The 26,522-nt window shown below is 43.1% G+C and overlaps 1 protein-coding gene across 3 annotated transcripts in view; it reads left to right on the top strand.

Annotated features, from left to right (window-relative positions):
• LOC137376321 (thrombospondin type-1 domain-containing protein 4-like) overlaps window positions 1–26,522 on the top strand; it is a 448,955-nt gene that overhangs the window by 91,448 nt on the left and 330,985 nt on the right. The gene's annotated exons all lie outside the window — the stretch shown is intronic.

The following is a 26,522-nucleotide window of genomic DNA, read 5'->3' as shown; positions in this document are numbered from 1 at the left end:
TGGATGTTCCGAAGTTTAGATGTTTCAAAAGGAATAGGGAGGGAGGTAAAAGAGGTGGGGGAGTGGCATTGCTAATCAGGGATAGTATCACAGCTGCAGAAAGGGAGGTCATCGAGGAGGGTTTGTCTACTGAGTCATTATGGGTGGAAGACAGAAACAGGAAAGGAGCAGTCACTTTGTTGGGAGTTTTCTATAGACCCCCCCAATAGCAACAGAGACACGGAGGAATAGATTGGGAGGCAGATTTTGGAAAGGTGCAGAAGTAACAGGGTTGTTGTCATGGGTGACTTCAACTTCCCTAATATTGATTGGAACCTCCTTAGTGCAAATTGTTTAGATGGAGCAGTTTTTGTCAGGTGTGTCCAGGAAAGTTTCCTGACTCAATATGTAGATAGGCCGACTAGAGGGGAGGCTATGTTGGACTTGGTGCTTGGCAACGAACCAGGCCAGGTGGCAGATCTCTAGGTGAGAGAGCATTTCGGTGATAGTGATCACAACTCCCTGACCTTTACTATAGTCATGGAGAGGGACAGGAGCAGACGGGATGGGAAAATATTTAATTGGGGGAGGGAGAATTACAATGCTATTAGGCAGGAACTGGGGAGCATAAACTGGGAACAGATGTTCTCAGGGAAATGCACGACAGAAATGTGGAGGTTGTTTAGGGAGCACTTGCTGCGACTGCTGGATAGGTTTGTCCTGATGAGGCAAGGAAGGGATGGTAGGGTGAAGGAACCTTGGATGCCAAGAGATGTGGAACAGCTAGTCAAGAGGAAGAAGGAAGCTTACTTAAGGTTGAGGAAGCAAGGATCAGACAGGGCTCTCGAGGGTTACAAAGTAGCCAGGAAGGAACTGAAGAATGGACTTAGGAGAGCTAGAAGGGGACATGAAAAAGTTTTGGCGGGTAGGATTAAGGAAAATCTCAAGGCGTTCTACACTTATGTGAGGAACAAGAGGATGGCCAGAGTGAGGGTAGGGCCGATCAGGGATAGTGGAGGGAACTTGTGCCTGGAGTCGGAGGAGGTAGGGGAGTTCCTAAATGAATACTTTGCTTTAGTATTCACTAGTGAGAGGGACCTGGTCGTTTGTGAGGACAGCGTGGAACAGGCTGATATGCTCCAACAGGTTGAGGTTAAGAGGGAGGATGTGCTGGAAATTTTGAATGATATGAGGACAGATAAGTCCCTGGGGCCAGACGGGATATACCCAAAGATATTACGGGAAGCGAGGAAAGAGATTGCTGCGCCTTTGGCGATGATCTTTGCGTCCTCACTGTCCACTGGAGTAGTACCGGATGATTGGAGGGTGGCAAATGTTGTTCCCTTGTTCAAGAAAGGGAATAGGGATAACCCTGGGAATTTTCGACTAGTCAGTCTTACGTCGGCAGTGGGCAAAGTATTGGAGAGGATTCTGAGAGACAGGATTCATGATTATTTGGAAAAGCGTGGTTTGATTAGAGACAGTCAGCATGGCTTTGTGAGGGGCAGGTCATGTCTCACAAGCCTTATTGAATTCTTTGAAGATGTGACAAAACACATTGATGAAGGAAGAGCAGTGGATGTGGTGTATATGGATTTTAGCAAGGCGTTTGATAAGGTTCCCCATGGTAGACTCATTCAGAAAGTGAGGAGGCATGGGATACAGGGGAAGTTGGCGGTCTGGATACAAATTGGCTAGCCCATAGAAGACAGAGGGTGGTAGTAGATGGTAAGTATTCAGCCTGGAGCTCAGTGAGCAGTGGTGTTCCGCAGGGATCTGTTCTGGGACCTCTGCTCTTTGTGATTTTTATAAATGACTTGGATGAGGAAGTGGAAGGCTGGGCTAGTAAGTTTGCCGATGACACGAAGGTTGCTGGAGTTGTGGATGGTGTGGAAGACTGTTGTAGGTTGCAACGGGACATTGACAGGATGCAGAGCTGGGCTGAGAAGTGGCAGATGGAGTTCAACCTGGAAAAGTGTGATGTGATTCATTTTGGAAGGTCGAATTTGAATGCAGAATACAGGCTTAAAGACAGGATTCTTGGTAGTGTGGAGGAACAGAGGGATCTTGGGGTCCATGTCCATAGATCGCTCAAAGTTGCCACCCAAGTTGATAGGGTTGTTAAGAAGGCGTATGGTGTGTTGGCTTTCATTAACAGGGGGATTGAGTTTAAGAGCCGCGAGGTTATGCTGCAGCTCTATAAAGCCCTGGTTCGACCACACTTGGAATATTGTGTTCAGTTCTGGTCGCCTCATTATAGGAAGGATGTGGAAGCTTTAGAGAGGGTGCAGAGGAGATTTACCAGGATGCTGCCTGGACTGGAGGGCATGTCTTACGAAGAAAGATTGAGGGAGCTAGGGCTTTTCTCATTGGAGCGAAGAAGGATGAGAGGTGACTTGATAGAGGGGTACAAGATGATGAGAGGCATAGATAGAGTGGATAGCCAGAGACTTTTTCCCAGGGTGGAAAGGGCTATCACCAAAGGGCATTAGTTTAAGGTGATTGGAGGAAGGTTTTGGGGAGATGTCAGAGGTAGGTTCTTTACACAGAGAGTGGTGGGTGCGTGGAATGCGCTGCCAGCGGTGGTGGTAGAAGCAGATACATTAGGGACATTTAAGCGACTCTTGGATAGATACATGGATGATAGTAGAATGAAGGGTAAGTAGTTCGTTTGATCTTAGAGTAGGTTAAAGGTTCGGCACAACATCGTGGGCCGAAGGGCCTGTACTGTGCTGTACTGTTCTATGTTCTATGTTCCTCTTGTATTTCATCATTGCAAAGTACAGTACCCGCCATCTTTCAGTGACCAAGACTGTGGTTTGAAGATAGATCCGGAATTTCCGGCTGCCATTCTCCCATGTGCTGAAAGTGCAGTGGAAACCCAATGTAGCGGATTTACACGTTTCCACTTCATTCCATCGTGGATACAATGGCAAAGAGGGAGCAGCTCCCAGGCAATCCCTATTCTCATTGTGTGGAATGCAATAGCTCCCACTGCTTCATCAAAAATTCAAATCCTTAGCACAAAGAGTGAGCTAATAGAAAATAATTCTTAGCAATGGATGACTAGGCAATGGAAATCTGTTTTGCTATGGGAAAGCCTTACTATTTAAAAAAAAATCTTTCCAAAGTGGAATTGGTCGAATGTAATGAAATCTATCACATTTAATTGAACCTGGATTCACAGATTGATTGCTGAGGGGAAACTTATGGGCTGGATTTCATGGCCCCCCCTCCCCCATAGGCGGGGGTTGAAGGCGGGGGGTTCATAGAATCGTGATGGGGGGCAAGGGAGCGGAGGGCCTGTTGCTGCCACATTGCCAAGCAATTTTCCCAGGACAGGATAGGCTGACAACGGCCTTCCTGTCCAGAGGCCAAATGAGGCCCTTAAGTGACCTTTTAATGGCCAATTAAGGGCCTCTTGCCCGCCGCTAGGATTTAACCAGCAGTGTGGGCAGGGCCTTCTCCACGCAGGGAGGGCGCCTTGTTAAATGAGACGTCCTCCCTGCGGGCTTGGTGGGGCCAGGGCCCTCCCAGTTGTGCTGCCAACCCTGTGATTGGCTGGCAGCTCATGGGGGTAGGATCCTCATCCCTTTAAAGGGATGGGGATCCTGACACCAAAACTTTGCCTGCAGAACAACAGATGATCATGCAGGGCAGGTGTGAGAGGGCCAAGGCGGGATTCAGCCCATCTTTGCAGCTCAGAGCTGGGAACCCCACCGCCTTTGTAAGATCCAGCTATACATTTCCCAGTTGGGTTTCTCTGATTCACATTCTTGTCATTTGTCCCCAGTAAGCACTGATACGAGCTGTGTTAATCAGGATGGAGGAAATATTTACTTTGACCAGTTGCTACCCCTATCTGGTAGCTGTCCAGCTATTCATTTAAGTTCTGGAGTTTTCAATCAGTACTAGAATGAGTGGCAAATGGAAGAAAACAGTTTAACATATCGTACAGTACATTTTCTATTTTAATACTCGCTATACTGTAACTTTTCAATGACAAAAGTCTCAATACTGTTGATCAATTTACATATCTGGACCGAGTTATTTCAAACGAAGCCTCCATCAGCAAAAGCATTGACAATCACTTGTCCAAAGCCAACAGCTATTTTGGTCGCCTCTCTAATTGAGTCTGGAAAAATCGCTCCTTACACATTTCCATGGAAATCCAGATGTACAGAGCTGTTGTTATCACTACCCTCTTGTGTGGCTTAGAATCTTGGTCCTGTACAGTAAACAAATTAAGCTACTTGAACACTTCCATCAATGCTGCTTGCACTTCAGCATGACGATCAAATGGTAGGTCTACATTACAATTATTGACTTCCTTAGAGGAGTGAATTTACCCAGCAATGAGAGTATTCTCCTGTGACATCTGTGCTGGGCAGAGCATGTGTCACACATGGACGCCACCAGAAGGCCAAAAGCAGTGCCATATAGAGAACTGTGCCTCAGGAAACGGAATCGAGGGGCTTTGCGAAAACGTTTCAAGGACCAGCTGAAGAAACAACTCTCCATGGCTGACATTGAACAACGGACATGGGAGCAGGAAGCTCCTGACAGGAACAACTGGCACTCAAAAATCAGGAATGCGGTGTGCGGGTTTGAGTCCTTAAGACGTAAAGCTGCAGGATAGAAATGTCAAAAACGGAAAGAAGCTGCTTCTGCCCAGGCTCCCCCAGGTCAAGAATTCCTGTGCCCCAAATGCTCAAAAGCCTGCAGGTCTAGAATTGGACTGTTTAGCCACCAGTGAGCATGCCAGCACCCATAGAGCTGAATCTTCCCTTGATCTTCGTCTGCAAAGAACTAGCCATCATCATCAGTAAGCAATGGAAATCTATCTTGCCTTAGAAATTACAGGCTAAGTTCAATGAAACTTTGTTGCCTGCATGTTTGTTTAGAAAACCTTGTGAAATGAATAGCAAAATTCCAAGATATATCATCCTTGAAAGAGTTAGGAAGTGGATAGAATTGCTCAAAGTACTGACGCATTCTGTTGCGTTAATCTCAGACACCCCAGTAAGAATTGGATTGCCGTGCAAAAAATGGTGCTGCAGGTCAACAGGCCATTCATGTTTACCACTCACCCACACAGGAAACTTCAAATGCTGTCCAAATGTCAAATTAGTGTTTGCTACCAACAAGGTGAGTGTCTGATTTTTGCAATGCTGGCACAGTTCTTTAAATCACTTAAATAAGCAGGTAGACCCAGATGTAACGAGGGGATGTGGTTTTCTTTGACAGATCTATGTTTTCTCATTATCTGGAATTTGCAGTTTGAACCAGCTGGTAAATTGCTATTTGTTGACCCAATGTTTCGTAAAAAGTGTAACATGCCGGATTTACCTTTCAATACTGATTCTCCTTTCAATTGTTCATGTTAGAGCAGTTTCTGTGATCGACAGCTCCTAGGAGAGATGTGCTCCCTGCGAGCACTGCTCCCCACTGGGAGTGCTAGATCATAGATCTGTTGTTCTTGAACATAAGGCATCCATTCACAGAATGCTTTTCCTAGTGTCTGCTAGTTTGCTCTTGTTCCTCACAATGCCATCATTTATAAAATGAAGTGAATCCTAGAAGCTTTTCAGACTGGCTGTTTCTTCCCTGAATAAACCAGAACAAACAGAAATGTTATCATTTATTTTAATATGAAAATGTCACTGCAGTCCTCAAGGGTATCTGCACTGTCAGATATTGTATTTCTTGTACCAAAGCTTTGCCCAGCCTGAGTGCCAAGTTCTGCATAGTCTGGATGAATGTAGCTTTGAAGAGTCTTATAGCTGTCTCCTTAAGTTCATAATTGCTCAAATATTTGGTTTCAAGAAAATGTACCTTTCCTGCTTTGAAAGTTGTCCTAGGAATGGGATACTTGTGGAAAAGTAAACTTCCTGAGAATTTCAACTAACTTTTGTTTGTTTAGCAGTGAGTGAGTTGGTATTGTCTTGAAATACATTGCCCAGATACAAAACTGAAAGGATCAATTGCTGTTCGCAAGTGGCTGGTATATTCCTGAGGGAAAATCGAAAAAAAAAAGTTTTTGTATTTTAGTCTTAAAACCAATTTGGGCCTTGGGCTCCCCCTTTTGGAGCATCAAGGCCCTGTCTGTGGGATTTGGGAGGGGATAGATAATCACGCTGGACATGGAGACATAATTATCGTGAGAAAAACAAAGTGGTAGCTGTGAGAATATCTTTCACATAGACGGTATTTTGAACATGGAATGTTTTACCACATTGGCTATTGAGATAGAGATTGTGACATCATTTCAAAGGGAATTGGACAAATAATGGGAAAGGCTATGGTGAAAGGGTAGGGTAATTTGGTACAGTAGAATATTGGGCAAAGTACAATATCCAGTTTGACAGGATTTGGCACAGTCCAATATTTAGCTGTACAGTATTTAGTACAGTAATTGGTTTGGCATTATTTAGCACAGTATTATTTTAGCATAACCATATTTCATACAGTAAAATATTTGGCATTTTTTGGCACTGTACAGTTTTTGACATTGCAGCGTTTGGCACTGTACATTATATAGCACACTATATTTGGCATTAATTTATTTTACAGCTTGAATGTGTAACTCTTGAACTTTTTTTCTAAGCCGTCAGAGAGCTGGCTTTCATGTTTAGTGTTTATTATTATGTACATAGTCTCTTTATTTTTGCAACTAGATTTTGTTTCTGTCTGCAGCGGATAATTCAAATCGATGTCTAAAAATGTAGTAGTTTATGGTTATTTCTATCTACCTGTTCTGTTCACAACTGCAGTCTAATAATTAGAGCAGGAAATACGTGAATGCACAAACACACTGGGCAGGTAATGAAATGTGGGTGTGTGCTCTGTAGTATCGGGTATGGAGGCTTGTTGTGCTGTGCTTTCCCCAGACCTCAAGAGTGGTTGCACAGATCAGAACCTGTGCACAAACTGTACGAGACTCATTAAGGCTCCAAAAAATATGGAATAGAGGATACCACTGATAATGCAAGTGGAGCATATGATTAGTGTTCCTGCAGGCCATCCCACTTCAAAACATTTAATTTTGACCCATGGTTGTCCTCTCCTGCTTATAGGGACATACTTTCTATTTTCCTGGCTTTCATCAAATACTTAAGTCCCATCACATTTGGGGCCCAAGAAAATGCTAGACTTCATGGGAAGGCAACATCCCTCGACTGGCTGTTGGTACCTAACATTCTGCCTACCTTGGATCTCACACTAAGCACCAGTGGGGTTCAAAATTATTTAACTGAGCTGTCCTTGTATTATAGTACAGGGTCAACTCATTTGGGTACAAACATGCTGACAGCCTAATAACCTACATTCCCATCACTGTGATGGGATCACTATATCTTACATTTCAGTATCGTCTGTAAAAATCAAGAATCTATTTTCAACCAGAAAAATAGAGCCTATCCTGATGACGAAAATCTCCCATTAAGTGTCATATTGTATCCATAGCAGCATGTTTCAATCTGTAAGAATAGACTGCTGTTCTCTGTACGTCACAGCCACAAGGGAGCAAAGGTCTTCCTTACTTGCCGGTATCACACAGAAAGTCTTTGATGTTGTTCAGTGAATGTTACACCCATGTATCGCCAAGAATTGCTATTCTATCTTGAAGTCTCTGTAGAGTTTCTAAGGTTTAAGTTGTGCATCAGTTTTCATTAGATGATAACTTTCCTAATCCCAAACTAACAATTTGGAACCCACATCTGAAGGGACCATGGGATGGAAATAGGACTACAAAATTGTAGGCCCAGTTCCCTGACATTTGCTTCTTATAAGGACTGCTCTTCATTGGGATTATAGAATCAGGGAAGTTATCCTTATATCTTTCTATATATCAAACATAAAATTAATGTATTTGTCAAAGAAAGCGAAAGAACATTGACAAAAAGCATCCAAATCATTGACTTAAAGAGTAACTACTTAAAAGATAAAGTGAGGCGGAAATTAAAAGCTGCCTTCTTTTGAACTATGTGATTTTAAAATGTACAGCTGATGTAAATGGTGCTAACTTCAAGATCTGGATAAAACGTTCCAATTATTTATTACTTTACAGCACACAGCAAAGTGCCATCTAATACCTGGCTGGATAAGAAAGCTATAGGAACATAGAAGCAGGAGTAGGCTATTCAACCCATCAAGCCTACCCCGCCATTCAATACGGTCATGGCTGATCATCCACTTCAATGCCTTTTTCCCACACTATCCTCATATCCCCTTATGTCACTGGTATTTAGAAATCTGTCAGTCTTTGCTTTAAAAGCACTCAATGACTGAGCTTCCACAGTCCTTTGGGGTAGAGAATTCAAAAGATTCACAATCCTCTGAGTAAAGAAATTTCTCCTCATCTCTGTCCTAAGTGGCTTCCCCCTTTTTTGAAATTGTGTCCCCTGGTTCTAGATTCCCCAGCCAGAGGAAACATCTTAGCTGCATCTACCCTGTGTATCCCTTTAAGTATTTTGCAGGTTTCAATGAGATCACCTCTCATTCTTCAAAACTCTAGAGAATACAGGCCCAGTTTCCCCAATTTTTCTTCATAGGACAGACCCGGGAACAAGTCTGGTGAACCTTCGTTGCACTCCTTCTGTGGCAATAAAATCCTTCCTAAGGTAAGGAGACCAAAACTGCACACAGTACTCCAGGTGCGGTCTAACCACGGTTCTATACAATTGAAGCAAGACTTCACTACTCCTGTATTCAAATCCTCTTGCAATAAAGGCTAACCTACCATTAGCCTTCTTAATTGCTTGCTGCACCTGCATGTTACTTTTCAGTGATTTATTGACAAGGATACCCAGGACCCTTTGTACACCTATACTTTCTAATCTCTTACCATTTAAGAAATACTCTGCACATCCTACCAAAGTGGATAACCTCACATTTTTCCACATTATATTCCATCTACCATGTTCTTGCCCACTCACTAAGTATGTCCAAAGTTTTTTTTTTAAGTTTAGAGTTTACAGCACTGAAACAGGCCCTTCGGCCCACCGAGTCTGTGCCGACCATCAACCACCCATATATACTAATCCTACACTAATCCCATATTCCTACCACATCCCCACCTGTCCCTATATTTCCCTACCTATACTAGGGACAATTTATAATGGCCAATTTACCTACCAACCTGCAAGTCTTTTGGCTTGTGGGAGGAAACCGGAGCACCCGGAGAAAACCCACGCAGACACAGGGAGAACTTGCAAACTCTACACAGGCAGTACCCAGAATTGAACCCAGGTCGCTGGAGCTGTGAGGCTGCGGTGCTAACCATTGCGCCACTGTGCTGCCCGTGCGCCACTGTGCCGCCCGATAAGGGAATGAACGTTTTAAGTGACGAACCTCCGGGTAGATGCACAAAAATGCCAAAATTCAGAGTATCATGCAATAAGTATGGATGATGAAGGCCATTTAGTCCATAATAATTTATATGTCTAGAAAATCTTCCTGTCTCCTCATTGTAGCTTCCAATTCTGTCTTAAATAAATTGAGTTTTTTAGTGTCTACTAGTGCCTACATTGAAGAAAAATTTCCTGATAATTCAAAAGTTTCCTTTTGCTTATTTGTATCTGTGTCCCCCTTGTCCTACTTCTGAAATTTCAGGTAATATTCTAGATTTACCTTTTCGATTCCCTAACACATCACCTTTCGGATGGCTGTTTTCAAAGCAGGAAAAGGTTTTTCCTCACAGCTCAGACCCTTAATACTACAGATCAGCACTGTAGCTCTTCTCCGCATTCTTCCAGTGCGTGACTGTTTGCCTTGTTTCTCAGTGACCAGAACTGGGGATAGTATTTAAAGAATGGCCTGACCGGAGCTCAGTACAATTTGGTTGCAACTTCCCCCGACTTATATTCAACTGCTTTGAATATGTTCTACTGGATATCATTATGGATGAGGGCAGTAAGTTCACAAAACCTAGGAGTATATTGAGAGTGATAGTCGTCGTGATAAGCGCGGCTGCAGTGTAGAGGAGCAAGGGATGTTACGGCCATGTGGTGTGACGTGGGTGGTTCCCACTGTTCAGCTCCTCACTTGACCGCAGCAAATGTATTTGTATTAGAATTTAGCCCCTTGGTGTTTTATTTCTCGAATAAACAGACGGCAACAGGTTTTCTTGTTGGTTTTTAAAAACAGAAAGTCAATTGTTTATTGATCAATACGCCTTATCCTGAAATTGTCACAACCGCATCCACACATGCATTCGCTTGCGTGTGCACACACACACATGAAGAGACAGATAGAGAAGGGAAAAAATAAGGTGGTTTTCAGTGGCCGAAGAGGTTACGATAAACCTGTTGAATTCCTTTGAGAATCAAGTTCAAGATGGATGTACGCCTGTGATGATTGTAGCTTTCTCTCTTGATTGAAGGTTCTGTTGAAGATGGTGGGTTACTTCTAGCTCTCACTGTTGTATACTGTAGATGTTGGACTTTTTCAGCAAGGCACTATGTTTCCTGGCTTGACTGGAATGCAAGCTGTTCCAAGTAGCTTCACCTTCTGGGTCAGTCTCTGTCTCTCTGTCTCTGTCTCTCTGGCGGCTGTTTTTGGTAGGAGACATTCTCCTCTCTTTCCCATGGTGATTGCACAATGGCCCAGGACGTGGCTACTTCACAACTCCTTTGTTTCAGAAGAAGATTTTCAATTCTGGAATGTTTTTAGGATAGGTGTAAGATGGGTTTCATTAACACCTTTTAGCTTTGAAGATTTGTCCGTTGTCTTTGTCAGACTGTTTGAATATACAAAAGGCAAATCTCCTTTTTCTTTGGCAGACATTTTGGATTATTGTTCACTTTTTAAAATAAAGGTTCATTTTTTAAAGATAGGTCCGCTTTTCATAACTCTTCAGAGTTAGTCGTGATTGTTGTATCATCGCACTTCCAGTGTGCATGACAAGGATAAGAAAAGATAATATTTTTCATTGTATATTTCTATCTTTGCATTGAACATGTTCCACACATCAGTTTCCTTCAGACTTTGGCCTTTTTGTTGATGCCTTCAGTTTGCTAAGACAACTATCCTAGAATCTTCGCAATTCCCATTACTGCAGTAAAATTTACAGAAGAGAAAGATATCAAGTGGTGAGGGCACAGAAGTTTTAGGAACCTCGCATGCTACCCAAATCACAGCATGTCTGCAGTATTCCAGTGTATAATGATGGTGGGTGAGGTAGCTCATTGCTGGTGCAAACTTAGAAAATCCAAGCCTTAGTATGTCACCCAGCCGTTTTGCCAATGTAGCCCCTCCTGCAAGGACTTAGAAAGAAAGGATCATAATAAATGGAGGACACTCACTGTGTGGTGGCAGCATGTTGCCAAACTGGTTCACACCAATTCCTTCTATAAGTTCAGACTAAAAGAAATCATAAGCACAGCACATTTATGAAGATGTGAACAAGTGCCTGAAAATCCCAAACAGCACAAATTGCAGACAGCATCGCTTGTGCTGACTACCTCCCTTCCTATGGCAGACTTTCTCACAGTAATTTGCATGCTGTCTATCTTGCTAATAGTTTTGTTTCAGGTGACCCATTAAGTGCAATGCACATGATACTGTTGTCCCTCACTGTAAATGTGGCGTGACACTTCTTTTGAATTTAGGGACATGGCAAAAAGAGATTGATTCTCTGTGCCTGTTGTGAAGCTGATTTCTGAGAGGGTGTAGCAGGTTGAACATGCACACTGGCCTTGTGTGAAGAAAGAGTATGAATGCACACAATGGTGCCTACATTTATCTCTGCACTTTTGATGCCTCATTTGCTCAAAGGTTCAGTGACCTAAGAAATTGTATTCACTCACTAATTGACCTTCATCAGTACAGCTTGCACCTTGGATTTCATAGGTCAGTGTTGTAATTCCTGCAGCAAAACCTTCAATGGGTTGTTCTTGAAGATTGGAGTTGCTTGGAAACCTCTTAACTTCATCACCAAATCAGTCTCTCCCTTCAGCTGAACAATTTTTGGTAAATCTCCAAATTTGGTAAACCATTCTCTGGGGGGTGTGGCATTGTTAATCAAGGAGAGTATTACAGTGACAGAAAGGACATTTGAGGACTCGTCTACTGAGGTAGTATGGGCCGAGGTGAGGTGAGGTCACCCTGTTGGGAGTCTTTTATAGACCTCCGAATAGTTCCAGAGATGTAGAGGAAAGGATAGCGAAGATGATTCTCGACAGGGGCGAGAGTAACAGGGTAGTTGTTATGGGGGACTTTAACTTTCCAAATATTGACTGGAAATACTATAGTTCGAGTACTTTAGATGGGTCAGTTTTTGTCCAGTGTGTGCAGGAGGGTTTTCTGACACAGTATGTAGACAGGCCAACCAGGGGCGATGCCACATTGGATTTGGTACTGGGTAATGAACCCGGCCAGGTGTTAGATTTAGATGTAGGTGAGCACTTTGGTGATAGTGATCACAATTCGGTTAGGTTTACCTTAGCGATGGGCAGGGACAGGTATATACCGCAGGGCAAGAATTATAGCTGGAGGAAAGGAAATTATGATGCGATTAGGCAAGATTTAGGATGCGTAGGATGGGGAAGGAAACTGCAGGGGATGGGAACAATTGAAATGTGGAGCTTATTCAAGGAGCAGCTACTGCGTGTCCTTGATAAGTATGTACCTGTGAGGCAGGGAGGAAGTTGTCGAGCGAGGGAGCCGTGGTTTACTAAAGAAGTTGAAGCGCTTGTCAAGAGGAAGAAGAAGGCTTATGTTAGGATGAGACGTGAAGGCTCAGTTAGGGCGCTTGAGAGTTACAAGCTAGCCAGGAAGGATCTAAAGGGAGAGCTAAGAAGAGCAAGGAGAGGACACGAGAAGTAATTGGCGGATAGGATCAGGGAAAACCCTAAGGCTTTCTATAGGTATATCAGGAATAAAAGAATGACTAGAGTTAGATTAGGGCCAATCAAGGATAGTAGTGGGAAGTTGTGTGTGGAATCAGAGGAGATAGGGGAAGCGTTAAATGAATATTTTGCGTCAGTATTTACAGTAGAGAAAGAAAATGTTGTCGAGGAGAATACTGAGATTCAGGCTACTAGGCTAGATGGGATTGAGGTTCACAAGGAGGAGGTGTTATCAATTTTGGAAAGTGTGAAAATAGATAAGTTCCCTGGGCCAGATGGGATTTATCCTAGGATTCTCTGGGAAGCTAGGGAGGAGATTGCAGAGCCTTTGTCCTTGATCTTTATGTCGTCATTGTCGACAGGAATAGTGCCGGAAGACTGGAGGATAGCAAATGTTGTCCCCTTGTTCAAGAAGGGGAGTAGAGACAGCCCTGGTAATTATAGACCTGTGAGCCTTACTTCGGTTGTGGGTAAAATGTTGGAAAAAGTTATAAGAGACAGGATTTATAATCATCTAGAAAAGAATAAGTTCATTAGCGATAGTCAGCACGGTTTTGTGAAGGGTAGGTCGTGCCTCACAAACCTTATTGAGTTTTTCGAGAAGGTGACCAAACAGGTGGATGAGGGTAAAGCAGTGGATGTGGTGTATATGGATTTCAGTAAGGCATTTGATAAGGTTCCCCACGGTAGGCTATTGCAGAAAATACGGAAGTATGGGGTTGAAGGTGATTTAGAGCTTTGGATCAGAAATTGGCTAGCTGAAAGAAGACAGAGGGTGGTGATTGATGGCAAACGTTCATCCTGGAGTTTAGTTACTAGTGGTGTACCGCAAGGATCTGTTTTGGGGCCACTGCTGTTTGTCATTTTTATAAATGACCTGGAAGAGGGTGTAGAAGGGTGGGTTAGTAAATTTGCGGATGACACTAAGGTCGGTGGAGTTGTGGATAGTGCCGAAGGATGTTGTAGGGTACAGAGGGACATAGATAGGCTGCAGAGCTGGGCTGAGAGATGGCAAATGGAGTTTAATGCGGAAAAGTGTGAGGTGATTCAGTTTGGAAGGAGTAACAGGAATGCAGAGTACTGGGCTAATGGGAAGATTCTTGGTAGTGTAGATGAACAGAGAGATCTCGGTGCCCAGGTACATAAATCCCTGAAGGTTGCTACCCAGGTTACTAGGGCTGTTAAGAAGGCATATGGTGTGTTAGCTTTTATTAGTAGGGGGATTGAGTTTCGGAGCCACGAGGTCATGCTGCAGCTGTACAAAACTCTGGTGAGACCGCACCTGGAGTATTGCGTGCAGTTCTGGTCACCGCATTATAGGAAGGATGTGGAAGCTTTGGAAAGGGTGCGGAGGAGATTTACTAGGATGTTGCCTGGTATGGAGGGAAGGTCTTACGAGGAAAGGCTGAGGGACTTGAGGTTGTTTTCGTTGGAGAGAAGGAGGAGGAGAGGTGACTTAATAGAGACATATAAGATAATCAGAGGGTTAGATAGGGTGGATAGTGAGAGTCTTTTTCCTCGGATGGTGATGGCAAACACGAGGGGACATAGCTTTAAGTTGAGGGGTGATAGATATAGGACAGATGTTAGAGGTAGTTTCTTTACTCAGAGAGTAGTAGGGGCGTGGAACGCCCTGCCTGCAACAGTAGTAGACTCGCCAACTTTAAGGGCATTTAAGTGGTCATTGGATAGACATATGGATGAAAATGGAATAGTGTAGGTCAGATGGTTTCACAGGGCGGCGCAACATCGAGGGCCGAAGGGCCTGTACTGCGCTGTAACATTCTAATTCTAATTCTAATTCCTTTTGAGACAGCAGCAGCTCTTTAAGAGCAGCTGGATCACCTAGTTTTCCAACACCCCACCTTACCAGTTTCCCAGTCTACCTCCCTGCCAACATGTGCCATGCATATTCTATTCAAATGAAGTTTGTCTCACTATGTTTGATGAGGCCGGCCTCCCCTCCTGTTGGTCAGTTGCAACCACATTACTGAGAGCAGCTCTGCTTTTGCTGGTCTTCCACAAATGGGAGAACAGTCTTTTGTCACCATGCTTTACTGGACTGTTCAGACCAAAAGCTAGCTCTCTTGTGGGATTGATGCGCATGTTGGCTGATCTTGCAGTCAGAAACTCTAAAGGTGTATTTTTCTGGGTTTACCGCCCCAGGGTGCAAAGATGAGAAAAATTAGGTGATATCCCACAGCACTCATTTAGCACCCCAGCAGCAGTTTTCCTGCTCCAAAATTTAAAACCTGTACTTCTCTGCACCTCCAGTTGTTGGGATATCACATTCATACTCCCATGGTAATGAGGTCCCTGAGGTCCAGGTAGCATCATAGTAACTAGTAATCCAGAGGCCTGGGGTAATGCCCTGGGGACACAGTTCAAATCCCACTATAGCATCTGGTGGAATTTAAATTCAATTAATTAATAAAGATCTGGAATTAAAAACTAGTCTCAGTAATGGTGCCACGAAATTATCATCAATTGTCGTAAAAACCTATGGTTCACTAATGTCCTTTAGGGAAGGAAATCTGCTGTCCTTACCTGGTCTGGCCTACATGTGACTCCAGGCCCACAGCAATGTGGTTGACTCTTAACTGCCCTCTGAAATGGCCTAGCAAGCCATTCAGGTGTTAAGGGCAATTAAGGATGGGCAACAAATGCTGGCCCTGCCAGTGATGCCCACATCCCATGATCAAATAAAAAAAAAATCCTGTACTTACCCCTAGTGCAGGTCAGCCCCATATAAATTCAAAGCTATGAACTGGGTAGGTGACTGTATTGAATACTATCCATAAGGGAAGCTATATTAGTTTTGTATTGCCTTGCAGATTTACTGGCAGAGTTGAAGAGGAGCTGCAATGTTAAACATTTTGGTTTGTTTTAAGGACCTTTCCATTCTCAAATCCACCCACCACGTGGGACCGAATGAGTGTGTATTTTAGACTCCATCATCATCTGCTTCTTCCTTCAGGCAACATGGAAAAGCTAAAAGCAAGGTTGGACGGCAGGCAGTGAAACAACATTAGAGAAAGAGCTATTGGGTTTGTTCACATCGCCACAATCATTTCTAAACATCGCAGAGGATATAGCTGAATGTGTCTCGGGAACAGTGCATCCAGAAACTGAAGTTTTCAAGGGAGGTGATTGGAGAAATTTGTGATGTCCTGATAGGTGGCCTAGTGCCATGGTGCGGGCCAAGTCCCTGAGAGAAGACCTGGAGCCATGGTAAACAGCAGGGATGTTTTCCCATTGTCCTGGCTAACGAACACCATTAAAAACAAATTATCTGGTCATTATCTCATTGTTTTTTTGTGGGATCTTGCTGTGTGAAAATTTGGCTGCCATGTTTCTCTGCATTACAGCAGCGACTGAATTTTCAAAGTACTTTGTTGGCTGTGAATCGTTTTGGAAGCATGAGATTGTGAAAGGCATTATATAAATTCAAGTTTTTTATATCATTTCTCAGATGTCGACCCTGCATCATCCCAGGTTGCGCCTCACTGCCACTATGTGATAGATGTGAAAACTGATCCAAGAACATCAGGGGCACTCCTGAAGCTTGTGTTTATGCACCTCCTCATTTGCCTCAGCTCTTCCATCAGGCGTTCTACAGGGTTGGGAGGGAGGAACACTTGTGGGAATATCCTACTGTAAACTCTCTGGGATTAGGGGAGGCTCTCTAATTTTCCTGCAAAAGTTAGTCGGCCATGCCATTAGGAGTGCATCTAGGGTACCCACTATTTATCAGGCCCTGGAGGAGTGCCAGAAGAGGATGGGAGCAGGATTTGTGGGGTATCTACCATGGAAGAAGCTTCTGGGTGATTCCCTTGGTAATGGAGCCATGCTAATAATGGCACGTAAAAAAATTGTCCCCAAATATTTGCGGATCCAGGTCTCAATCTCAGGTGAGCACCACATTCTGTCACTAGCTATGCCTGTGTCAACTATGCACCATTCAAATGAAGGCTTAGGGTATGGGAACTCTAATGTAGGGATTCCTATCCCTCTACCCCTCCCACATTTAGGGTCCATAGGGTTTCTTCGTCCCAACAAGCCACTGTGGAATCCCCACCGTTATGGCAGATCCCTGCCTATGATGATGGCAGCCTAAATTCCAGGTACTCTGACGGAATCTCACCAAAGTTTGGAGGTCATTTAGGTAAAAATTCTTGAGTTGACATAGTCAAACTCTCACCTTAGACATCCAAAGACAAAATTCACTCTGAAGCTTTTAAAACACACTCAAGCAAGTAGACTCCCAGCAGGCCTTTAAGGCTGCACACTGGCCTTAATTTCCTGTTTTGTCTGCAGGCAAAGAATATAACTCAAAGAACAAGTTTTCAACACTGCTACACCACCTCCTTACAAATGAAGGGAAACAGGAAATGTGGGTGTTATCACATGGTTTCAGGTGCACTTGAAATGTATTCCCCCGGTTGGCTTCAGCACTGCAGGTCCACAGGAAAAGCCAACATTTCAATCCTTTTTCAATGCTACATCCCTATTGTGTTACACTATGCAAGTTTTCATTCCATACTAATTTCCCCATCTATTTGAGGTCATTATCCTGTTTTCGGTGACTCTGTGAAGTTTTTGAATCTTTGGTTGCTGTCAAGATAATCACTGCTGTGAACTTTTACATAATTGAATCTTTTCAAACAATCGTGCTGGATTTATGCCATTATCTCAATTGGTAGGGCATTGATGCATAAAACAGGTGAAAGATTGTTTGTTTGCTTAGACTAACTCCTTCATCCCTTTTCCCATGGAAAGCAGCCAGCAGCTTGAGAGAGCACTGCATCGTTTGTATGCCACTGATTTTTCCCAAAAATGGCACATGCATCACCCCAATCCCAGGGATTCCATTCCATTAAATATGTAGCTGATCTCCAACTCCCAATATGGCCTCTAGCTCCAGAATTTGAAGAGGAGTCTCTCATTGTGGTTATAGTTGGGAGAGTTCCCTCAAGTCCACTTGTTCCTGCCTGTTATGTGTGGCATTTTCCTGTAAGATAATTCAAAACTTAGGTGCATTGGAATTTGGTGGAGGAGAGAATGAGGCACCAAGTGCCCAGCTTCTCTGCCACCTTGAATGAACATGTACACCGGTAACCTATGCTGGCAACATGTTTGGTGATTGTAAGATTTATATGTCACATTAGAAATGTATTTAGCAACAAAGTCCGCCCTGCAGAATGTGCATCTGCCAAAGAGCTCAATGGTTGCCTGAGTGTTCTGCATGCTGCCCCCATTAAAGTACCACCAAGTTGAAACATATAAGATCCTAAGGGGACTTCATAGAGTGAATACTGGGAGGATGTTTCCTCTTGTGGGGGAGACTAGAACTAGGGGACACAGTTTAACACTAAGAGGTCTCCTCTTTAGGACAGAGATGAGGATACATTTTTTTCTTCAAAGGGTCATTAGTCTGTGGAATTCTCTTCCCCAGAAAGTAGTGGAGGCTGGGTCATTGAATTTAATCAAGGCTGAGTTAGATAGCGTTTTGATAAACAAGGGAGTCGAGGGTTATGGGGGAAGGTGGAGTTGAGACCACAACCAGATCTGTCATGATCTTATCGAATGGCGGAACAAGCTTGAAGGGCCAAATGGCCTACTCCTGCTCTTACGTCTTATGTTCCTAAATTGAGAATGACTCTTGTAGGCATTGATGGTAAAAATAGTTAAAGTGTGGGTGCTCTTACCTTGACAGTCTTCCTGTGTCCAGAATTCTTTTTCATGTTCCCCATGATCCATGGATTTGCATTCACCAGTCTTGAATGTTGGTGGACAATTAAACAACTTACCTGAGGAGGAAGCTCCAAAGACATCCCCATCCTCAGTGATGGGGGAGCCAAGCACCTCAGTGCAAAAGACAAGGCTGAAGCATTTGCAACCATCTTCAGCCAGAAGTGCCAAGTGGATGATCCACATTGGCCTCCTCCTGAGGTCCCCACCATCATAGATGCCAATCTTTAGACAATTTGATTCACTTCACATGATATCAAGAAACGGCTGAAAGACACTGCAAAGGCTATGGGCCCTGACAACATCTGACTGTAGTATTGAAGACTTGTGCTCCAGAATTATCCGCGCCCTTGGCCAAGCTGTTCCAGTACAGTTACAACACTGGCATCTATCCGACAATGTAAAAAATTGCTCAGATTTGTCCTGTCCACAAAAAGCAGAACTAATCCAATGTGGCTAATTACCGCCCCATCAGTCTACTCATGATAATCAGCAAAGTGATGGAAGGTGTCATCAACAGTGCTATCAAGCAGCACTTACTCAGCAATAACCCGCTCACTGATGCACAGTTTGTGTTCCGCTAGGACCACTCGGCTCCAGACTGTATTACAGCCTTGGTCCAAACATGGAAAAAAGTGATGAACTTCAGAGGTGAGGTAAGAGTGACTGTCTTTGACATCAAGGCAGCATTTGAGCAAGTATGGCATCAAGGAGCTCTATGTTATGCTCCTGTGAGGTGCACAGCAATTGACAATACAGACTCAAACTGAAGTGTTATAAAAATTGACTTTCCTTTTTAAAAAATGGACAGTGCTGCAAAAGATGGCTGTATGTCTATTCGAACATGCCACATTGTTTAGAACAAAGGATGCCAAACCCGGTTGAGAGGTGTCAATTGCACACATCCTGAAATATTCCTGAATTGAATGGATTTTACTGAACCAAAGAAGGTATGAAGCAAAAACATCATAAACGGATTATTCTCATCTTGGGCCATTGTGCGATCACCATGGGGGAGAAACTAAAGTGTCTCTGGCAGAATCTGATGTGACAAACTTTTTACATTAAAAAAGCAGCCCTCAAGGCAGAGAGAAAGAGAGACACCCAGAATGAAGCATCACCAAAAAGCTTGTCCAGCTAAGAGCTGGGAAAAAATTCAGCAAGCCCGAAGGGAAAGTGCCCTGCTATAAATTCTACATTTTCACCTTGTGCAGCAGTGAAATTGGAAGTGATCCTTTGTCTTTAATCTGGACTTTCAACCCAGAGAGAAATCTGCAAACACCTCAGGCCTGCAACCAACGAGAACTTGACCTCTGAGAGAGTTCAACAGGTTTACCATGAACCCCAAAACCCTACCTTACTTAAAACTCACATACCGCTTTTCCTCTCTATCTGTTTCTTGTGTAAGTATGCGCATGTGTGCAAGCGAGTGAATGTATGAGTGGATACAGTTGTGACAATTGTGTGATAAGGCATATTGCTCAATAAATAATTAATCTTCTGTTTTAAACCTACAAGAAAACCTGTTCCTGTCTGTTTATTTGATAAATAAAACACAAAGGGGTTAAACCCTGATAACAAAAAACGCTTGCTGTGGTCAGATGGGAGTTGAGCAGTGGGAACCACCCACACCCCTCACCATGTGACCATAGCACCTAGCAAAATTGAAGTCAATGGGAACCAAGGGGAAATTTCTCCACTGGTTGGAGTCATACCTAGCCAAAGGAAGATAGTTATAATTGTTGGAGGTCAGCCACATCAGCCAAGAACATCTGTATATTTGGAATCACTTTTTGGGGACAGTTTTGAATTACTCATTACTTTGCATTGCTTGTTGCTAAATCCCAGAGGTGGAGGTTGGGGAGTGGGGAAAGGAAGATGATAATGGGAGGGGAACCAATCCTGCATTGGAACTGGCACTTGAGAATGCTGTGGAACTAGGAGGAGCAGTCCTGCTCCACATCAACTGTAAAATAATAATTCCTGCCTTTTGGGTGACGGCCATTTGCTGGACTAATGCCTGTTTTTGGCAGCTGCCAGAAACACCTGCAAAAAAATTATTCAACACAATTTGAGGTCAAATGTACTTCAGGCACCCTTGGGATGTGAGAGAGCACCATGAAATCTCTTTTGGACCTTGCTTTACGCCTGCCCTAACAACAAGTCTGGCTTTACCCGCTGATCTGTTATGAGAAAGCCACCCATTTATTGGAGAGAATCCCGCAAATGGCAACTAAATTGACAGCTTAGATTAGGTACCCATTTGTGAAGAGAGGATGCAGTAGTTGAAAATCAACAGTTGGGGAGAAGGGTCAGGGTGATCTTTATAGACTTCAAGAGCCAAGAGTATAGACTAGGTGGTGAATGAATGAAATAGACTATCAAAGGAAGCGGTGGGGGCTTATTGTCTCAGCAAGTTCAAGATTTAATTGGACAAGGAAAATTTGGTAGAGAGGTATCATGTGATATTTCCGAGACCATGAGACTGGCCAAATGAACTACAGTGGTCTTTTTGAGTCAGTTGCATTGTTAAGTTCTGAAATACCAATAAGGTTGTGTGAAGACCTGACATGGGTGAGTAATAAGTGTTGAACAAGTTGATGGGCAACACCTACAGGCATTGAATTTTGGGCCATCTACCTAGTACTTCATATTGTTCGGAAATCTGACCTTGCTAGCTTGCTTTATAAAGGTTCATAGAATTGTTGCTCCTACATGTGGCAACTTAAATGTTTCAAAATGAGCAACAGCCTTTAAGATGCCACTGGCTCGCTGGCTATCCTTTCCATACATATAACAAGCTCACTGTGACTGGGCCAATTTGTCTAGGGAGCTTTTGCAAATTGTATAAATGAACTGACCTTACAAAATCAGCTGAGGTCAATGGACCTGGCAAAGTGCATGTGTTGCATGCGTGCCAATCTGGTACTGCTGGTGTTGAACCAGGACTGGAGAATTGAATGCATTTTATATACCTGTCATTGCCCTTCTAAGTGGATAAATTTGATCCAAACAAATTATCTTTGGATCTGATAAATTGTTTCAGTAAAACAGTTCAGCTGCCGTATAACATTACATTTGTAGATTTTAGGCTCCATCTCTGCATCCTTTATCATTAGCAACCCAGGTAAAGTATCTCACTTTTGTTCATTGGAGTGGATATATTTGAATAATTTCAAATAACTCTTCTTTGGGCATCTTAAGTTAGTGTTGACAGTAAGTTAAAATGTTTACTATCAGCCTATATAGCAATTTGGTCTGAGCGGTAAGTGAATGCATTTATCATTAAACTGCTGTTCAACTCTTGGAAGTATCTTCATGTACAATAGTTCAAAACTTGCCCCTGGTTATCAAACCTGTCCCTCCCTCTTGTGTGCTGTCACTTTGAAGTGTGTATAAAGCAGCTGGAAACTTCGGAAGATGCTACAATTTAAAACAGGCTGTGACATATCTTTAAAAATGGTTGGAAGTATGGAAGTATTCTTTAGAAATCAAGCATTGCCCGAGGGGATAGAAAAGAAGATGGATGATACTTTTTTGCAGACAAAGGGCTGTTCAACTAAGTTTAACAGAAACTTGGCGCCTAACAGTGATTAGTACAACCTGTCCTTTAATAAATCACCTTGTGGTTTAATACTAATCCATGAAAATTAAATTACCTCATTTGATTTTTAAGACAAACAAAGCTTAACTTTGTACATAAAGTTGTAATGAATCTTTGTGTCTCATGGACACAGAAGAATATGTCCCATGGTCCGGCCTTGTTGAATGCTGTAATAAAGCTGCAAATTCTATTTTATAACCACAAGTTAAATCACCCTGCTAAATACAAAATGACATGTCCGGCTTTGATCCTCAATACCATGCGTGTTTGTAGTGGTAAATACATTGGGCTGTGCTCAGTCAGTGGAAAGTATCCTGATAAAAGGTGCTTCCTTTAGAACACTGTGTAACTTGTGATGGATAAATGTTCAGTTTCGATCACAGATATAGATTCTGCAGTAAAGATTAGTTATTGTCAGTTGGAAACAAAGTAAAGCTTGTAAATTCTCTTCATACTGTGCCTCTGGAATGACTTAGCAAAAAGTCCTAGACATAAACAAATGGGTAGCATTGAATAGAATCTGCACAATACAATCTAACATAGACTTTACCCAATGCAGTTAATCTCATGGTGAAGGGTCTGCAAGCTCCTTAATGACAAGTAGTATAAAACTCACTATTTAAGGTACTCTATTTAACCTTGTTATCCACAGCACTTTGTTTTAATTTGTTCATGGGATGTGGGAGTCGCTGGCTAGGTCAGCAGTTATTCCCCATCCCTAATTGACCTTGAGGAGGTGTTGGCAAGCTGCCTTCTTGAACCGCTGCAATCCTTGGGGTGTAGGTACACCAACAGTGCTGTTAGGAAGGGAGTTCCAGGATTTTGACCCAGTGACAGTGAAGGAATGGAGATATAGTTCCAAGTCAGAATGGTGTGTGGCTTGGAGGGGAACTTGCAGGTGGTGGTGTTCCCATGCATCTGCTGTCCTTGTCCTTCTAGGTGGTACCCCTGCCTTTCCAGGGCTGGCATGTCCATGTTCCCAGCAGCTCAGGAATGATCAAGTTCGAAACAGCATTTAATTATTTTTCATTGAATTTTGCCATTTTTGCATCGGAGAAATAATTGCTTAAAATGCTTTGAATACCTCAATGTCTTGGTTATCCATTCTTGAAATCCTGCATAGCACGCATCTTACTCTCAATCTCATCAGGTATGTTCCTACCTGTTCCTCCTTCAGGTGAATTCCACACTTTGCCCTTCAAGTATATCCCTATCTCTGCCCTATCATGTATGTTCCTACTTCCTGTTCCTTCAGATTTGATCCTACCTCATCAGGTATATTTCTACCTTAGGCCCCTTCATGTGTATTCATAATAGTGCAGGGCTCATGTTTTCTACAAGTACTGCTCATTTTTAACTTAAATTTCAATGTAAGTGACGGAAGAACCATTATCATACTGATAGACCAATGTGAACAGTGCTAGATAACCACGTCGTCTGGGAGTCCCTGTGTGAATGTTTGCTGCAGTCTGCTTTCTCAGTCATTAGTTAGTGTAAAGTGGGAAAAATTAATTAGAAATGTTTTTCAATAATGTAACAATTAAAAAAAAATTGAGGCAAATTTTACAAATTTAAGATTGTGGTATAGATTCTGGATATAAAATCCAGTGGACCTACTGAATCTTGCAACTGTCTTCCTCGTATGCACTCCCAGTGAGTGAAGCTCTGTAACAGAAGCACAAATTCTGAAATGTATCCTCAAACCATACTTCAAAAGGGATTTATAGGATGAATATAATGTAGGAGGGAATGGGCCTGAAGTCATTATTAAGGGAATTGGAGATGAAAACCTCTGTTTTCTATTATTTTACCTGTTTCAAGGTTTTCCATGCCACCCACCATTACCAGGAGCTTGAATGACCCCATAGACTTTGGTGAACAGACTTCTGTACCCAATCACCTGCAGAGATGTAAAGTGATCCCTGGTGTATCTTTTACCATTGTGTCTCCTTTCTTTCCCAGTTGAGATAGTGCACTTGGCATGTTGGGAACCAGACTGACACACCTGCGTCCTGACACTAGTTGGTTCAATCAACTGATAATACTCATCAGATCAGTTGGCATGTGTAAAGAAACAAAGATTGGTTAAAAAGGCCTTGGGTGTGTAGCCCATCATCAGAACTGAAGCCTGAGAGAGAAACAGACTCTTGGTAAGATTAGAAAAAAATAGAGGATATAGAGAATTGGGAGTGGGAGAGAATCAACAGGTATGTTAATCACTGAGAGAGAATAAATGGGTAACATTGCTTAAGAGAAGATTAAAGTAAAAGATCATCAATGAGGTGATGAAGAGACATAAGAGACAAAGGAACCTGCAAATAGTGGAGTGTGCAAAACACAGGAGTGGTCGAGACAGTTAAGGCAATGAGAAGTTGGGGTCAAACTTCCACAGGGGTTTCCTGATTTCCCATTGCAACTCTGGTGGAAAATCAGCTGAAACACTAGAAAAATGTCTTAAGCAGCCACCTAAGTCTTTTCTCGGGGTGGGGGAGGGGATAGTTTTGATGAGCTTCCACTGAAGTTATGACAGGAGGTTGGGAGAAGCCCTGCAAAAAAATGTATTCTACTTTTTTTTGCTGTTTTTGCATCACTGTATATTGTGAATAGATCAGGAAACAGTGTAGCTGTCACTGTTGATGAGTATAAACAGCAAAACAGAGAATTCCCTCTTCCTCCTCAGGAAAAGACCCAACTGTTTCTTTGAGAGAAATGTTGTGGCGCTGGTGGGGCAGGAGTGAAATCTGATCCCCAGCCCGAGCCTGAACAAAAATGCTAGCCAGTTCAGAGTTGGAGCTGCTCAATTTCCTGCCCATCGGCAAGTTGCAGCAGGACGCATGTTTGTTGTCAGAACCTCACTGACAGCATTTAGGTGAGGCCCAGTCCCAGTAATGGCTTTGGCAGGCAGCACAACTGCACCCTAATGAAAGGTGTTCTGATGAAAGGTCACAGACCTGAAACGTTAACTCTGCTTCGCCCTCCACAGACACTGCCAGACCTGCTGAGTATTTCCAGCACTTTCTGTTTTTATTAGCACAACTGCACGCCCATCCTACGTGGAAGTGTAAAATCCTCCAAAACTTTGTTTCCCCATTTCGTTGACTGACCTCCTCCTCTGCCAACCCATCATCAGCAATTGTCTTGCAATTTTTACCGCTGTTGCCCATTCTGGATTGGAACCATTACTGCTGGCTATAGTATATAGAGATTTACAGCAGGAAAGGAGGCCATTTAGTCCATCATGTCAATTCTGATTCTTTGCTGGAGCCATCCAAAACTAATCCCAGTGCCCTGATCTCTCCCCATACCCTCCATCTTCTGCTTCAAATATTTATCCACTTTTCAGGCAGTAGTGACCTCAAGAACGTTCTGTGGTGTTATGAGAATTTGTCTGACATTCAAGACTGTCTTAGATGGTGGAAATTAACTCAGCTTTCCAGGATCAGGCTTAATGCTTTGAGGAGAAACATTAGAGCTAATTTTCCGACTTTACACTACCATCAAAAAGCCTCTGAATTTGTGATATGCCAAAGGACATGGTCCTCAAAAACCTATGGGCTGGAATTCCAGCATTATGTTGGAATCACACTGTCTGTGTCCAGTATTGATCCTGCTGGAATTTGTGAAGTCAGCAGGAGCGCATCTCATTTGCTTGGAGGCCAGTGGGAGCCTTCGACAGATCCAAAGAGTTATCTACACAAAAAAAATCGATACTTTGCTTTAGCAGTCACCTCTTCAATCTTCTATAGTTGAAGCAGAATCTAGCTGCCACAAATGGATTTGAGGGTCACTGAAAAAGCCCAGAGACCAGAAATTGGCTCCATAATATCATCTCATAACATCTTCTTAAAATTTTGATCCACAAAGAACAAAGAACAGTACAGCACAGGAACAGGCCATTCAACCCTCCAAGCCTGCGCCGATCTTGATGCCTGTCTAAACTAAAACCTTCTGCACTTCCGGGGTCCGTATCCCTCTATTCCCATCCTATTCATGTATTTGTCAAGATGCCTCTTAAACGTCGCTATCGTACCTGCTTCCACCACCTCCCCCTGCAGTAAGTTCCAAGCACTCACCACCCTCTGTGTAAAGAACTTGCCTCGCACATCCCCTCTAAACTTTGCCCCTCGCACCTTAAACCTATGTCCCCTAGTAACTGACTCTTCCACCCTGGGAAAAAGCTTCTGACTATCCACTCTGTCCATGCCGCTCATAACTTTGTAAACCTCTATCATGTCGCCCCTCCACCTCCGTCGTTCCAGTGAAAACAATCAGAGTTTATCCAACCTCTCCTCATAGCTAATGCCCTCCAGACCAGGTAACATCCTGGTAAATCTCTTCTG

This window comes from Heterodontus francisci, chromosome 1 (genome assembly GCF_036365525.1).
Source record: "Heterodontus francisci isolate sHetFra1 chromosome 1, sHetFra1.hap1, whole genome shotgun sequence".
Classification (NCBI taxonomy): domain Eukaryota; kingdom Metazoa; phylum Chordata; class Chondrichthyes; order Heterodontiformes; family Heterodontidae; genus Heterodontus; species Heterodontus francisci.
This window is presented reverse-complemented; position numbering and strand designations above follow the sequence as displayed.